The sequence below is a fragment of the Pinus tabuliformis genome, chromosome X (genome assembly GCF_031772625.1).
Source record: "Pinus tabuliformis cultivar Carrire ecotype Pingquan chromosome X, CPIR1, whole genome shotgun sequence".
NCBI lineage: Eukaryota > Viridiplantae > Streptophyta > Pinopsida > Pinales > Pinaceae > Pinus > Pinus tabuliformis.
The window spans coordinates 241,459,861-241,477,740 of NC_142308.1; positions in this window are offsets into that span (position 1 = coordinate 241,459,861).

Consider the following 17,880-nt stretch of genomic DNA (forward strand, 5'->3'; position numbering starts at 1 on the left):
TGATCTTAATGGATTCAATTGCCAACCATTTCGCACAGTTTAGGGGCCCCTAATGTGCCACAATCTCAGCCCTGAAATTTGTCCCCTCCCCCCATGCTAATAAAAACAATATTCATGTTCAGGGTTGAGTTTGATAAGTTCCCAAAACCCACAACTGGCACAGTTTGAGGTGCCAAAAAAAAACATAGAGGGAAAATAACTCCTAGATCTTTGATGGATGTAGAGCGCCTAGAGAGGTGAGGCTGCCATGGGCCAATCTCTGAAAAATGGCCAACAATATTAAGACAAGAGGCAGTAGAATGAGGGACTCGGCCTCAAATACAACAACATTCTGAGAGATCCATATTCCCCAGAGAAAATAAAATGTGATAACACTGTAGCATCTGTGCTTGATTATCCAATATTTGAGGAAAGAAAAGATAGACTGCCAATTTGATTCCATAGTAATCCCCGATATCTTAGCAACTCACCTCCAAACCTCTTTGACAAAAGAGAAGCCCATAAATAAATGGATGAAATCTTCAATAACAATCCCACATAAATGGCATCTACCCAGTCCCAAATATCCCCTTTCCATAAAATTATCCCAACCGAGAATGTGGTTAAAAAGGGCCAACCAAGAGAAGCATTTCAGCTTTAGAGGACATTCCCATTTCCACATTGAAATATTCCATTCCTCAAAAGGGGATTTCATGGGTGAGCTAGAAATATATAGATAAAATTCTTTAACTGCAATATTTCCATTCACATTCCTGTCACCCCAAGCAAGTGAATCAACCCCATTTCTGATAGAAATTCCTGCAGAAACTAATTTATGTCTATAAGATTCCCATTCTAGTTCCATCTTAGCAGTGAGGCCCAAGTCCCATGAATGAGGCCATGATTGTTCAAGAGGACCATAGTGTTCAATGTTATGCAAATCTGCCAGGTAATAAATACCCATTTGGCATAAATAGTGAATGATTTATGGAGAGAAGCAGTGGTCCCCATAAAATCCCTAAATAGCATTCATCCTAATGTGGATTTTCCTGGCATCTCCAGCTTGCCAACGCAAGTTTCCACATCGCCAGGATTTAGTCGACATCATACTCCTCCAAATATATAATTTTATGTTATTTTGTGGAGCCCCTACTTGAACCCATTCTTCCAAAATACAAGGCCTAATATATTTCCCATGAATGATCTCCTACTAGATGCAAGAAGAGTTTAAATCCCTCCAAAGGTTCCTAGATATAAGGGATAAGTTGAAGCACTTGGTGTCTCTCATGCCCCATACACCCATCTTAATGGGCCGAGTAAGAGATTCAAGTCTGAAAAGGTGATAATTTAGGTCATTACCTGAGCCAGACCAAAGGAAGCTTGCAATAATGAGATCAAATTTCTTTATTACGATCGAGGGGATAAGAAACAAATGCATCGAGAAGACAGAAATCCCCTAAAGCACTTCTTTTATCATTATCACTCTAACACCAATGGAAATCAATCTGTGGTTCCATATGGATAGTTTACTTTTTACTTTGCATACCTACCAATCCCATTCTAGTATTCAGTAATTACATGGCTCGTGAAAGCAACCCAAATACTTAAAACGAGAGGACAAAAACATTGATTTAATTTCAAAGAGGGTCACAATTTTAGATATAGAGGCAGAATTATTCTCATCTGAAATATTTTTTAATTTTTGTTGGCTAATAATAAGGCCCGAGGCACTCCCAAATGAAGAGAAAACCTAGTGGTAAGTTTCCCATTCTGAAATCTCTGCAACCCCAAAACAGAGTTGTTGCACAAAATATTGTCACCATGACATTCTGCAGTCAGTGTGAGTCTATCACCACTCATACTTTCCTCCTATGCAAGTCTTAAACCTTAGCTCTTCATGTCAAGCCTTGAAAAATGAGAGAAAGCCCTTAAAAATCTCTAAAACTCTGGTTCCGCACTTTCTCTTAGCATTACCAGCGGTCTCGCACCCCCTGGTCATGTCCCCTACGGACCTGCCTGCTCTGTTTCTGTGTAATGGGTGCGGACCACTGTAAAAGTCAAAAAGGTGCAAGTACATTCTTAAAAGCTCACTTTGGGTTATTTCTGGAAGCTTCTAGAGGGAATCTTGAGGTGGCAAGTTCGCTCCTTGGTGGTTCATGCATCCCATAACTAAAGGAGCTAACCCCTTGATGTGAGGAGCTTATCCCTTTGAAGGATGACTATATCCCTTCATAGGTGGACCTGTAACTTCCTCCCTCTGCACTATAAATTGAGGCATTGGGCTGGTTACTAGGGAGGTTGAAAGCTAAATATTTTTTAGGGTAAATGCTATTGGAATTTAGACTTCCTAATTGAGCTTGAGAGGAGAGATTACATACCTTTTGATCTCATTGGGAAGAGTGTGAAGCTTGTCAAAGTAGAGAAGATTCTTGCTTGGACCCTGGGAGGAGCTTGTACAATATCAAGGCACCAAGGTTGTAAAGTTCTTCTTTGTTTAAAGTTAATACAATCAAGTTTATTTTTCTCAATAAGCTGTCTCTTATGGTTTATTTCATGGATTCCTTGATCACCATGATGAACATGATTTATTATATTGGCTATGCTGGTGTTATTTGATGTGTGCTTGTTTGCGTTTGCAGGTTCTTAAAAGGAAACTCATTCGAACAGTCGAAGCGTGGCTACCACAAACTAGCGTTGGACTTAAGGTAGGGTCTAAAACACCTCTTGCTTTCTATTTATAAATTGCAATATTTAGAGAAAGGTAGATTTGCTTGTTCTGCTTGTCACTAGATATTAGTTGATACTAGGGAGATCGATCTTGTCTGCAAGAACGATTTATCCAGCCGACAAAATGGTGACTCCGCTTGGGACTTGAATTTTGGTTTCTTGCCTTTACTTTTACTTTGACTTGAGAAACTTTTTCTCTGTTTCTGGTTTTTGCTTGATGTGTGTGGGATTGGGTAGTTTTTTAGATTCTGAATTGTTTTTTGTTTTTCACGTTTTTGAAAGAGGACCGCATGTTCTATTTGTAACACAATGTGGACATCCCTGCATTGTTGCTTTACTACATAGAGTGGTACCGCATCTGGTTATACCGGACCCCTGCGGACCATGTCAAATTTTTGAAAACCTAAAATCTTTTCATCCAGTTAAACTTAGGATTTGTTTATGTTTTTTAGCCTCTGCCCAAATCTGCATGTGTCTTGTCATAAATTTCTTGTAGGCGAGTTTCATTGGCATTTTGGTTTTAGGTGATTTTCTAGAAGTTTTGCGTGCCTGGTTTGATTTTCGTTTGGTCTTTGTAGTAACTTAGAGTTTAAAAGCCTAAGAAACCTCAGATTACCCTGGTTTTTTCTGGTCTTCTTAATGATTCTAACTGATTTGTGAAATCTGCCTTTGGTGAGGAATAGATCTCGATTTCTCTTTGCAAAGCTTTGAAAGAACTTGTTTTGAAAGTTTTGAATTTCATTTTTAAAAAGAAAACATAAGATGGGTGTTTTTTGATTAATTTGTTATTCTGAACGAATTAGTCCTTAGTTTGCTAAATAACTAAGTAAAACATCCTCGAAAAGAAATTTTGTAAGCTTTTACTTCAACTAGGTTTTTAGAAATTTTTAGATCTCAAGCATAGTTTTTCATAGTTTTGAGTGTTTTCTAGAAATTTTAGAATCTCCTTTGAAAAAATTTGTTTTTGTAGTTTTTGAGTGTGGAAAAAGCAAAAGGATTTTTTCGTGAGCATAATTAGTAGTCTCATTTTGAGTTTGTTGGAAAAGAAAAAAGAGTTTTTCTTTTCATTTATATGTTAAGGAAAGTTTTGTTTTTCAAGAAATCGCATTCTCAACTCTTTCTTTAGCTAGAAATTCATTGAAGAAAAATAATTGTTTATCATCTTAGGTGCATTTTTAGTGTTTTGGAGTCGAGTCTTCACACCATAAAGTTTCATCTCCACACCTTTTGACTTAAGAAACAACCATAAAAATAACGCTTAAAGTAAAATTTATCTAGCAATCTTTTTATTTCTAGGGCTCTTTATCACCAACATAGCTTAGGCTAGTATCTTGGAGTAGGGAGTAATTAACTCTCCAAGATAGTTAAAAGATAAATTCCAATTGTTACATCTATGCTCTGGGAAGCTCCTCTTAAAGGAGTCAAGCACGAGATCATATCTGAACCAGTGGGGTAATCAATCCTTCCTCATTGGGAACAATAGAAGATATACACATTTTAAAAACGGTAAACCTCGGATTGACCATTGTCGAGGAGCCTGGGGTCACTTGTTGGTAAATCTTGGATTATATCAAGGAGACTTCAAGGGGATTGAGCTTTGTTACTCTGCCCTTGCGTGTGTATCAGATCACAGACTGTTCCCCCAGGCATATTTGTTTTTGTTGGTAACCATAATGACCATAATCTATAGGATTCTTTCCTGAGGTGACGGTGGGGGGAAGATCCCATTGTACCTAGAGCAGACGTAGACTCACTTGGACACTCTAGGGGGTTCTCTTGACTCGAGACAGGTTGTCGAGGTAACTGTTCCAACCGCCATTTCTGTATTGAATTCTGCGATGTTGGATTTCATCACCAACTAGTGTTTTCAGTATGGAAAGTTACTGTTTGTGTGTGGTTTGAACTCCTAGATTTTTTAGTCGTGTGATTCAAATTGTTTAGTTCTTTAGAGACTTTAGGTGGTTTTATTGAGATTTTTCTTTGTTTGCGTGTGAAGTAATTAAAATATTTAATCGTGGCTGAATTACCGAGATAATCCCGTAGACTTCGAGGGCAACCTCCCGAGTATTCACCAAGCAAGCTTGAAGGGCTACAAGCTCTTGTAACTCCTAGTGATAGTAGAGTTGGATCACTGGAAGAAAGAGAATCTTCTTTAGTTGTTCATCCTGATTATCAAGTTCAAGCAACAGAGTATATTTCTGAACCAATTTCATTTTCTGAAGTTACTGGTAGTTTTCTTCTACTAGTGAATTAGCTGAAGAACCTGAAATTTCTAAGCCTTAAACTGAACCTGCTGCTACTCCATCGTTAGGATTTGCTTCTCCAACTTCCAGTGGTCCTGGTTCACCCAGGGTTGGAAGGATCATTACCCAAAATCTTCCTTCTGGACTTATTGCTATTGAAGAACTCGTTAGTCCAGAAGAAGGTATAACTATCCCTGAAAATCAACCAACTATAGAACTTAGGGAGCGTGAATCAATTTTCTACAGTCCACCTAGGAGGGACGCTTGGTATCTTTCATTGACCAACTTTTTAGAAAATCCGGGTCTCAGTTTTTCACCACCTCGAGTTCCTTTTCATCCAACACCTAGAGGTTATTATCCTCCTTTGAATATGTCAATACAGTCATTCATGTTTTCCCAATCACCAGAAACTTTTTTGTATGGCGGTCCTTCTGTTCCTTCTGGGTATCAGTCACTCACTGGTACTTTTTCAGGAGCATCTCCTCAACCTATTGAACATGGGTTATCAACTGGTAATAACGGAACTAAACCGTTGAGTGTAGAAGACATTCTTATGATGTCAGGTACCATTCCAAATCCGCAACCTCAAGGTAGTCAGTTACCGCCTGGGGGGCAACCTCAAGGTACTCAATTATCACCTGGGGGGCAACCTCAAGGTACCCAATTACCGCCTGGGGGGCAACCTCAAGGACAGTACATACCTTCGGGACAGTACATTACTCAAGGTCAACTCCAGACTCAGTATGTACCTCAAGGTCAACCCCAGTATCAATATGTACCTCAAGGTAAATTCCAGTTTCAGTATGTGCCTCAAGGTTATCAACCTCAAGGTCAACACCCAACCCAAGGTTTCCAACCACCTTCAGGTCAATCATTTGTCCAAGGAGTTGGAAATGTACCTTTGAATTATCGACCCTACCCTCAACCCGGTTATGGTCCTCAATATGCTCAACCTTCTATGGGTCCATACCCCGAAAGGAACATGGTGTGGGATCCATCTCAATCTCAATAGATCTTGCAACCTAATGTGCAGTTGTCATCTCAATCTGGACAACTTTTGATTTCTGGTTCAACCCAGTAACCTGTCTAGCCTACTATTCAAACCTCTGCACCTAGTGTAGCTCATCAGTCTAGGCCTAGTTCGCCTCAAACTCCGCCTCAAATGACTGCTGCAACTACTATAGCATCTGTTCAATCTACCCCGCCTACTTCTGGAGTAACGGCAGCTCCGATTTCTACTGTTCCTACATCAACTCCTCAAGCATCTTTACCTCAGTCTGGACCTACAATTCAGACTTCGGTTCAGATGCCTGTGGGGCAACCTCGTCCAAGTACGGTTGTCACAAGTCAACCTCAATTTACTTATCAACCTTACCAGGGATAGTACCAATTCGGTCCTGTTATGCAGAACCCAGTTTATTAGTATCAACTGTACCCTGGATATACTTATCAGCAACCTCAATAACCCCAGTACGGTTCGGTTAAGCCTAGTTTTCTGGGAGGATATAATATCCCAAATGCAATTCCAATTCCAAGTTATCCTGGATATCCTCCTCTTGGGACTAGTCTTATGACCCGGGTTTTCGAGACCCTAATCGTCAGTTTCCATTCATTGCAACTTTGGACTTGCCTGATTTGTTGCGCCTTACGAACGATCCGATTAATTATCTTCCGTTTTTGCCGCCAATGCCGAATAAGTTGCCCCATGATATCCCAAAGTTTGAAGGTAAATCAGTAGAGGATCCGTCAAACCATGTGATGACTTATCACCTCTGGTGTGCATCTAACTCCATTATAGATGATTCAATTCATTTACGTCTTTTTCAACGCACTTTGATTGGTCTTGCGGCCAAGTCGTACATTGAGTTACTGCGAGCCTCTTTTTATAATTTTAGTCAGTTAGCCACTTCGTTCTTAACTCATTTTCAGTTGCCTATCAGATATGACAATGGCACGGAATTATTAACTTCATTAAAATAGTCAACGTCCACTTATATTTCAGATCACATTCATGAATGGAGACGTCGACGTCGTTTAGTGAAAGTTTTTATTCTGAATCAAATCTTAGCAGAATGGTTTGTTAAATAATTATTACCTAAAATCACTGAGGATGTAGCTAAGGCAGGAGTTGTTACTGAAGAGCAAGTAATTGCTCAAGCTCAGTACGATACACGCAATAGATCTGTATCAGGTTTTGATGGAAGAGTGCAGTTGGACCCGCAGAAGAAATTGACCTCTGGACAACATCATTGTGGGAAAGGTCGCCTCTCCTTTACGCCATGCTTCTCTCCCCTCTTCATCATGCTTCTTCCCCTCCGTCAAGCATCTCCGCTCCTCCGTCAAGCATATTCTGATTATCCGTCGTAGGTCGATCTAACCAGATTGCAGTCAATCGTTCGTGTTCAATCCTGGTTAGTGGCTTGTTTCCTTCTTAGCCTGTCTTTTTTACCTCGATCTCGTTTATACGCAGTCAGGTACTTTACACGAGAAATCCCTGACCTTCCGAAACAAAATCAAATAACTGCAACTCCTTCAGGGTCTCATGTCGCTGACAGTATGATTGGTTTAGTAACACCAAAAGTAAGAAGAAATCTTCAAAGAATTCTTCTCCTATCATAACTTTACCAAATTCCCTGACAGGAGACTCTTCTGCAGAAATTCCTGCCGATATTCATGTCATAAAATCATCTACGGCCAAATCAAAATCCAGCGGTAAAAAGAAGGGGAAGAAGAAAAATAAACAAAATTTAAAAGAGAAATTAGATAAAATGGAATCTACTAACGAGAAACGTAAACCTCGTTATCCTTGTCTCATTTGTGATGAAGAGCATTTTACAAGAGACTGCCCTCATCGCACTGAGGTTGTGAAAATCATAAAAGGTTCTCAAACGCCTGCTGTCTTGAAGGATCCTTTTCCTAGTCAAGATAGTAGATGATCAGTTCTTCCTCAAATGCCTCAGAAGAACCCATAATGATGATGCCCCATGTTAGGATTGTGACACGATCGCAAGATTATGGAAGTAAAAGTCCTATTGGTGGTAAGGAAGCAGAATCTTCTAATTCAAACCCATCAACTTCAACTCCTGGTTCTGATCCGCTACAGATCAAGAAACCTACCCAGACTTAGTAATCAAACCGCTTGCTAAATATATTCTTCAGATGTCAGATTTCAATCCGCATGCGAGAGCTGCTCAGAACTATAACATTTTTGAAGATTTAGCTATTTCCCCTTCATCAATGTCGGCTTTGGAGGTGCTGTAATCATGTCTAGCACATCATAAATTGCTATTGTTGGCTATAGGAGCTGTTGACATTCAGAACTCGAACCTTATAATCTTCGATTTAGAAAATAGTACACCTTGCTTACCTCATCAAATGGCTTTCCAGATTCTAGTGTTAGTCAAAAACAGACCTTGCTTTAGGACTGTAATTGATGAGGGAGCTTCTACGTGTATTATGTCGATTCAATGTTGGAGGTCGCTTGGTTCTCCTACACTTAATTAATCCCCGACAATTCTAAAGGCTTTTGATGGCTGTGGGTTCCATCCTTTTGGAATTTTACAGGATTTACCTATAGGGGTTGAAGGCAAAAATATTAATCTGGATGTGGAAGTGTTTGATGCCCCTCTAGATTACAACCTTCTCTTGGGTCGTAGTTGGTCTTACGCTATGACCGTTGTTGTTTCATCGGTCTTTTGGCTTATAAAGTTTCCTCATAATGGAAAGATCGTAACTATAGACCAGCTAACATACTTTTCATCTGACCCAACCTCTTCTGAAAGTATCCAGCATGTCGGCAAAACAACTATCCCTTATAAGGATGTTGGGGTAGGATTGGTTAAAGATTCTGGTTTACTAGGAAGTTTTTCTTTTCCTCCTCCTAATGTATCGACTTCTACTGCAACCATTCATATGATTTCATCAGACACTATTGTTTATGATGATCCTTGGATCGTACCTTCTGAATCTATGGTGGATGCATTTGGTGATGCGATGCCTTTGAGTCCCTATGAAATTGTGTATCAGGTTGTACAGTCGTTTTCCGACCATTCTTCAACCGAAATTGATCTAATGAATGTGATCCATGGAGAATCACTTTCAACATCAAACATAGGTTCAACAACTTTTTCCGAGCTTGTTCATATTGATGAGCAGATCCGTGAAATTTTGTCTGTTGATGATTTACCATGGGAAGATCTTCATCATAGATCTTCGTTCTTACCTGAGATTGATCATTTTGAAAATGATTTTTCATCTATTTTTACTACTGATTATGTCAACGAACCACAAAATCCATTGCAAAATCCTGATTCTGAGTTAAATTTGCGAAATATTTCTTGAACGGTTCCTATTGACATTTTAGTTAAACCTGGAATTGTTGAAAACATTCATATAGGTGCTTCCTGTATGGAAAATGAACTCCAAAGTTATAAGGCCCTATTTCAAGAATTCCACGACGTGTTTGCCTGGTCATATGAAGAAATGCCACGAATTGATCCAGCAATTGTTGTTCATGAAATCAAAACTTACTCAGATGCTAAACTCGTCCGGCAATGTTTGCGTCAGATCCACCCACGAAAAGTTGTTGCTATTAAAGAAGAAGTTGAAAAATTACTTAAATCAGTTTTCATTTATCCAATTCCCCTAACAGATTGGGTATCAAATATTGTTCCTGTTAACAAAAAGTAAGGAACGATAAGAATATGTATCGATTACAGGGATATTAATCGAGCCTGTCCCAAAGATAATTACCCAACTCCCTATATCGATCAAATCATTGATGATTGTGCTAACAATGAAATATTCTCCTTTATCGATGGTTTTTCTGGTTACAATCAACTCAACATTCTACCTGCTGATCAACCAAAAACGGCTTTTATTTGTCCATGGGGGACATTTGCTTATTGCAAATTACCTTTTAGGTTGAAAAACGCTGGAGCAACTTTTCAAAGAGCGATGTCTTATGCGTTTCATGACATCAAGCACATTGTGCAACCTTATTTCGATGATTTACATGCTCATTCGTTACACAGAGCTGATCATCTCACTCATTTACGAGCAATCTTTATGAGATATAGGCATTATCGAATTAGGTTGAATCCACACAAATGTGTTTTCTATATAAAAACGGGTCCTTTACTGGGATTTGTTGTTTGGAAAGCCGGCATTCGTGTCGATCCCTTGAAGGTTGAAGCTATTGTCAAATTGCCTCCTCCTTCTACTCTTCGCCAACTCCAAAGTTTGCAAGGGAAGGAAAATTTTTTACGTCGATTCATTCCTAACTACGCCGAGATAACAAAGGGATTTACTAGGTTGTTGAAACAGAATACTCCATTCTTTTGGGAAGAGATAGCTGACAAATCTTTTGATGCACTTAAACACACGTTGACCCATGCACCATTATTTCATCCTCCCAACTACAACCAGGATTACTTCTTGTATCTCGCCGCCTCTCATTCCACCATAGGAATGGTGTTAGTTCAGGAAGATGAATTTGGTAGTGAACATGTGATTTAATAACTTAGTCGAACCTTGAATCCGACTGAGTTAAAATATTCACATGTGGAGAAATTGGCCTTGGCAGCTGTTCAAGTTGTCCAAAGATTTCGTCATTACATCTTATTACGCAAAACTACTGTAATTTCTGACTGTAACCCTATGATCTATATTTTGACCAAACAATTGCTAGGGGGCAATTATTCCAAATGGATTGTTATCCTCCAAGAATTTGACTTGGAATTTGAGAAATCCAAGTCAAAGAAATCTTTAGTTTTTTCGGAGTTGATGTGTGACTTCCCGCATGCTGATACTGAAACTGTGGCGGAAGAGCCCATTGTGGACGAATCCTTGTTTCTTATCAACACTCTTGATCCATGGTATGGAGATATCATTGTTTATCTCCAAACCCAATCTTTTCGGGCTGAGATTTCATGATCTCACCGACGGAAAATACGTTTCCATTCCCAACAATATAAAATCATTAGAGATACACTCTATCGTCGTGGGGTAGATTCTGTTTTCCGACGTTGTTTAACTCTTGAAGAAGCTGAAAAGGTTTTAAATGACTATCACTGTGGAGCATGCGGCAGTCATATGTCTAGGTATGCTACAGCCCAAAATATATTGTGTGCTGGCTATTTCTGGCCGTCTTTGTTTAAAGATTGTATTTACGCAGTCCGAAAATGCCACAATTGTCAAAATTTTGATCGAAAGATGCGTGCTCCACGTGCGCCTCTCCACCCTATAATTGTCATCTGTCCTTTTGCAAAATGGGGTATCGACTTTATTACATGTAACCCTCACTCGACCGGGGGGCATGCATATATCATCCTTGCGGTAGATTATTTTACCAAGTGGGCCGAGGCGATGCCTATATTTTCGGCATACGGCAAAACTACTGCAATTTTCATTTTCAATCATATAATTACTAGATTCGGTGTTCCACAAGTGATTATCACTGATCATGGGTGTCATTTTTGAAACATCATGATGAATGAACTAACAAATCAACTTGGCCTGCGTCACGATAGTTCTATTCCATATTACCCACAGGCTAATGGTCTGGTTGAAGCCATCAACAAAGTTCTAGTCATTATGATCTGATGAATCATTGGTATTCATAGGTCGAATTGGCATAACATGTTATTTTCAGCACTTTGGGCGTATTGAACCTCAGTAAAAACATCAACTGGTTTCACTCCTTTCCAACTGGTTTACGGTTTGGAAGTTGTGTTACCCATTGAATGTGAAATCTCGTCATTGCAAATAGCCATAGAATTACTTCCAGCCACTTCTGAAGAGGAGAAACGTTTGGTGTACTTGGCTCAGCTAGATGAGAATTGACGTGATGCTGCACTAGCAATGAAAACTCATGCCAAACGAATTAAAGCTCAGTTTGATCGAAATGTTACACCTCGTAATTTTTCGGAAGGAGACCTAGTCTTACTATACGATCAAGCAAATGATAAGCTAGGGGCTGGAAAATTCATACCTATGTGGCATGGTCCTTATGTTGTTAAGCGAAAGCTGGCAAAAGTGGCCTATGAATTGGTAGATTTTGACGGTGTCTCTTTAGGTAAGCCCAGAAATGGTCTTTATCTGAAGAGATATTATGCTTAAATCTGGGTGTGGAGATTTCAGTTAGATTAGTTTTCTTTTTAGCTAGTGTGTTTTAGATTAGAAAAGTGTGCTTAGTTTAGATAGTGTTTTCGTCATTATTCCTGCTTATCTTGATTTTACTCTTGATATTGCAGATGTCGATGTCTCTTCAAACATACATTGGTTTCGCTGATGGTGCTTGTCGTGATATACAGAACATTTCTTCTACAGCTTGGGTTATCTATTCACCCTCTGATGAGTTGGTATCAATGCATGGGGTAAGCCTCGGTCAAACAACAAACAACATTACAGAGTATAGTGCAGTGATTGAGTTATTATTTGAATCTATTTCATTTGAGTTTCAGAGTTTGATTGTGAGGTTAGATTCTGAACTCATTGTATTGCAGCTTAATAGAGTTTATGCCATTAGAAATCCAGTGTTATTAAGATTATTTTTGAGAGTTCGTCTCTTGGAACATGAATTTGACTATATTGAATATCAACATATTCCAAGATATTTGCAATAATCAAATAGTAAATTTAAAAACATTCCATAACACGTTTTACAAGATAGCCAGTAATAGTGATATAGCATAGCATAGAAGTGTGTCAAATATACATCGTCTTCGATCATAGGTTGAAAAACACCTTATGATCGGCAAAAATGATAGTACAAAAAGCAAAAATGTCATATGAGTCTACAAAAGGTGATCATCCTATCATTGGTGATGATCACGATAAGAAACCACTGCTCGGGCCACCCTACAAAAGAACCTCCTGAAAGGTCCTGGGACCCCAATCACATAGCACTGTAACCTAAGAGGGATGTCATCTATGCTAGTCTCCAGAATGTCTGTTGTTAAATGATCTAGATGATTTTCCAATTTAGCCAGGGTCTCTGTAGATTCGTCCCATGGGGCTGGTATTGCTGCAGCTGGATGTCTCCTCTCATAGTGCTGGAGAGCGGCTGGTCGCCATGGACCCACATCTGCATTTGAAACTTTTTGCTATCAGTTTTGGATGATTTAAAAACCAAAAATAAAATAAATTAGAAAATGTTGAGAATGATTTTACCTAAGTCATCCCATTGCTCTCCTGGTGGAAGAGCCATGTCTGGGTCACCACGATAATCCATCCCAGCATAAGGAAAATCCTCAATCGAGAAAACTTGGTTCTCCAACCATTGAAAATAATCAGGAGGAAATCGAACAACCTCTGAACCCTCCTCGGGATGACGGGCCATAACTGCAACCTAATGCATCAGCTTGGGCTCTCTGGGAAGTCCAGCTCCAACGGAAAGATGCTGTGGGACCAACATCGGGACCCTCTCTAGACCAAAGCTCACAACTAAGAAACCATATCCAAAGTTTTTTAGTTATTCGTTCTTTGCTCTAGTCAGTTGGCCTTTTACATTAGCCAACATAGCTTCGCACCAGTTGAAGATGGTGCCTTAATAACAGTCTACTGCCATTCGCATTTGGGATCCAGTGGATACATGCAGTGCTGCGCTTCCGCAGATTCTGGTGATAGTAAGTGCAATCACTTTTAGTTCAGGACGAGAGATGGTTTTGATATCAATCCCTTTATCTTTTGTTTGGTCATTACAAAACTCTAGTCGGAGACTATTGACAGACTGGCCACCTGGCCTAGTCCCGAATAGGGTCAATTGTTCACCTCTCTTGGGCAAACCATTCAAGAAGTAAATGCCCTCTAGCTCCATTTCGAGTTGGTGGCCACCAATAATGAAACATTGGTCTTGTATATTCCATCTGTCCACCAGCCACTGCAAAAAGTCTACTTGGGCCCTCATGCCAGGTATGGCCCAGAATTTAAATAGCCCACATGTCTTCAATGCATCTACTGAAGGTTGATGATTAATTGCGGCAAGGTCCACATCTTCGTGCTCCCATTCCCGCCAACTAAGCATTGTGTATATCCTACATTGAAAGAAAAAGCGGATTAGAACATTTTAGTTCAAAGTTTTTGGGTGGAAATTGAAAAAATTGAAGTTGTAAAACCTATGTCGCAGGGTCCACACTCTCTAGTTAGGAAAAATACGTAGGTCCGCACTCTGCCCAAACAGTAGGTGCGGACCATTCGCTCTTTCCTTTGTAGGAAAAAGTCAGGGTCCACAGGTTTCGCATGCTTCGCCTGTGGACCCCCGCGAGCGGTCTTTTAAACTAAAATTTTCCTAAAAATCAAAATAGAAGCCTAAAAACAAAATTCAAACAGTTGAAATGCAATATTAAAGTGATGTGGATTACCTAGAGATGATGGCTTTCGATTCCAATGGATGGATTTTCTGCAATCTTCACAGGAAGTTTCTTACCCGAAAGCTCTCTTTTCTCACTCTGAAGTCAAACGGTAAAAATGAATTTACAAAAGCCCTTTTTATAAGCTTTTTTGAATAATGAATTTTTAATTTGTTTATTTTTCACTTTAAATAGGTAACTTTTTGATGCTTTTTTATTTATTTTTTAAATAGGTATGAGTAATGTTTGAGTTTTTGTGCAGAATATTAGATTTTTCAGGCAAAATTGATCATTTTGAACAGAAAGCATTAAAGTCATCTTTAAGCTCTTTTCTGACTGCTAAAATATGAAAAGATTGCCGAGTTTTTCTTTTTAAGCTCATTAAAATGGAATTAAAAAGAGAGTCCACTTACAACTCCTTTCTGACCGCATAAACATGAAAATATTGCCAGATTTTTGTCATTTCAAATTCGATATTGGTTATAAAATGACGTGTCATTGCTCGCTTTTTTGCTTTTTCGGATCAGAGACACTAACTATGAAAAGTACTCCTTGATTGTAATGGTCAAGCGGTTCTCTGAAGTATTATTTTATACTTTTTCGGGCTTGGGAGACAAAAATTTACGAAAAAGGACAACCATGGAGTTTTCTTAAGTTTTTCTTCTGACTCCCTAAAATTGAAAAACGCCGAGTTTCTCCTATACTGGACTCGTTAAAATTTAACAGTAAAGGACCTGTTCAATTACAAACAGGAACAGACCACTCCTTCTTAGGGTTTGAATTTTAAACTAAGTTGGACTCATTTGAAGGATGAGCTTATAACCAAGCAAATGTTATCCTCCTCAAGCTTGTCAAAAATAAAGAGGTACTTGCCAGAAATGGTGGGGGAAAAGAGAGAAAAATGAACCTGTTTGTTATACTTTGTGTCTCAGAAAAGCATTTAACCACTCTTGAACACGACACTTTTTGTTCACCTGGGTTGGGAAATCCTTTGCCTAACAGTTAATAAAACCATATTGAAAGTCTTTAGCTGGTTTTTGGGTATTAGCTTTGGGTCAATTGTCACCAAACCATCTGCAGTGTCATTATGTGTTCAAGAGGTCAGTGCAAATAAACCATTCATCTGCAAAATATCTTTCATTCATCTTGACCATCCCTGAGTCAGTCCTTGCAACTATATTTCTTCAAACTTGATCTATGATTTCATGTTGTGGGCTTGCCTACGATGGATCACTTTCTATCGACTTCAGCTCATTATCTAAAAAGATGATCTAAAAATCGTCAATACCTTGGAATCTGCATGCCTCAATGGCAGGTTTCTCGCCTTCAACGACAGGTTGCATCATTGACCTTCGATCAAAGGATTCCATGACATGTTCGACATCAACTCATCTATTCACATTTCATGGATTATACTAAGTACTTTGAGAGCCATTGAAATTACTAGTGGTTTCTCTCACACTTGTTAACAATTTACATCATTGATTGGTAATCAAGCGGTTTCTACCATGTTCGACTTCAACACATTCATTCACATGGATAGAATCGTACTATTTCGGGAAGTAGAAATCAAAACCCTGGATCTAGTTTCCACCATCCAGGTTGCGAGGAATTTTGTTATTCATTATACAGTGGACTATTCATAAACAGATGGTTGTGCCCATACTGTGTCTACATATGTCTATACTTGTGATGTATTACAAGATCATTTCTATATCAGAGCAGTTTAGTTAGTTTTCTATTCAGTTTTGATTTGAGTATGGGAATGCCTACCTCAGCGATGATATGATCACATATATATTTTGTATTGAATGTTTTTATAGGTTCCAACCAGGCTCTCCACAGGATGATCCTCGAAATGATAAAGTACTTCACTCTTCTTAGATGACAAATACTATCTATTACAGACTTCGCACTTTAGGGGGCAATCTATTGCACAAAATATTGTCACCATGACATTCTGCAGTCAGTGTGAGTCTATCACCAGTCATGCTTTCCTCCTATGCAAGTCTTAAACCTCAGCTCTTCATGTCAAGCCTTGAAAAATGAGAGAAAGCGCTTAAAAATCTCTAAAACTCTGGTTCCGCACTTTCTCTTAGCATTACCTGCGGTCCCGCACCCCTTGGTCATGTCACCTATGGACCTGCCCGCTGTGTTTCTATGTAATGGGTGTGGACCCCTGTAAAAGTAAGAAAGGCACAAGTACATTCTTAAAAACTCACTTTGGTTTATTTCTGGAAGCTTTTAGAGGGAATCTTGAGGTGGCAAGTTCGCTCCTTGGTGGTTCATGCATCCCATAACTAAAGGAGCTAACCCCTTGATGTGAGGAGCTTATCCCTTTGAAGGAGGACTCTATCCCTTCATAGGTGGACCTATAACTTCCTCCCTCTGTACTATAAAATGAGGCATTGGGCTAGTTACTAGGGAGGTTGAAAGCAAAATATTTTTGAGGGTAAATGCTATTGGAATTTAGACTTCCTAATTGAGCTTGAGAGGAGAGATTACATACCTTTTGATCTCATTGGGAAGAGTGTGAAGCTTGTCAAAGTAGAGGAGATTCTTGCTTGGACCTTGGGAGGAGATTGTACAATATCAAGGCACCAAGGTTGTAAAGTTCTTCTTTGTTTAAAGTTAATACAATCAAGTTTATTTTTCTCAATAAGCTGTCTCTTATGGTTTATTTCATGGATTCCTTAATCACCATGATGAATATGATTTATTATATTGGCTATGCAGGTGTTATTTGACGTGTGCTTGTTTGTGTTTGTAGGTTCTTAAAAGGAAACTCATTTGGATGGTAGAAGCGTGGCTACCACAAACTAGAGTTGGACTTAAGGTAGGGTCTAAAACACCTCTTTGTTTTTATTTATAAATCGCAATATTTAGAGAAAGGTAGATTTGCTTGTTCTGCTTGTTGCTAGATATCAGTTGATACTAGGGAGATCGGTCTTGTCTGCAAGAATGATTTATCTGGCCGACAAGAGTACATCATCAAAAAAAGGAGATGGGTGGTTGAATAATTAGTTGATACCCTACATCCAGAAATATCCCCTGTACTGTTTTCTTCTCTAATCCATCTCCTGAGTGAATCCATGTACAAAATGAATAGGAGGGGTAAAAGTGCACACCCTTTTTTGAGACCCGAAGAGATTTTGAAAAAATCAGTAGGGAATTCATTGATTAAGACTACCACTATGGTAGAAGTCACACAAGCCATGATCCAGTTTAGATGTCTATGAGGAAAACCATTCCTGTGGAGGATCAAGTGGAGGAAATCCCAATCCACATGGTCATATTCTTTTAATAGATAAATTTTTATAAGATAGACCTTTGATTTGAGATTTTTTATAGAATGGATACTTTCATGGGCAATAACCACCGCATCTTGAATTCTCCTGTTAGAAAGAAAGCCAAATTTTTCTGGACAAATATGTGTAGAATTTTTTTTTTTTTTTTATTCTATTCGCTATCAATTTAGAGATGATTTTATAGACATAATTACAAAGAGAAATAGGCCTAAAATCAGAGAAACATGAGGAGGCTGATTTTTTTTGGATAAGAGTAAAAAACGTAGCATTAGC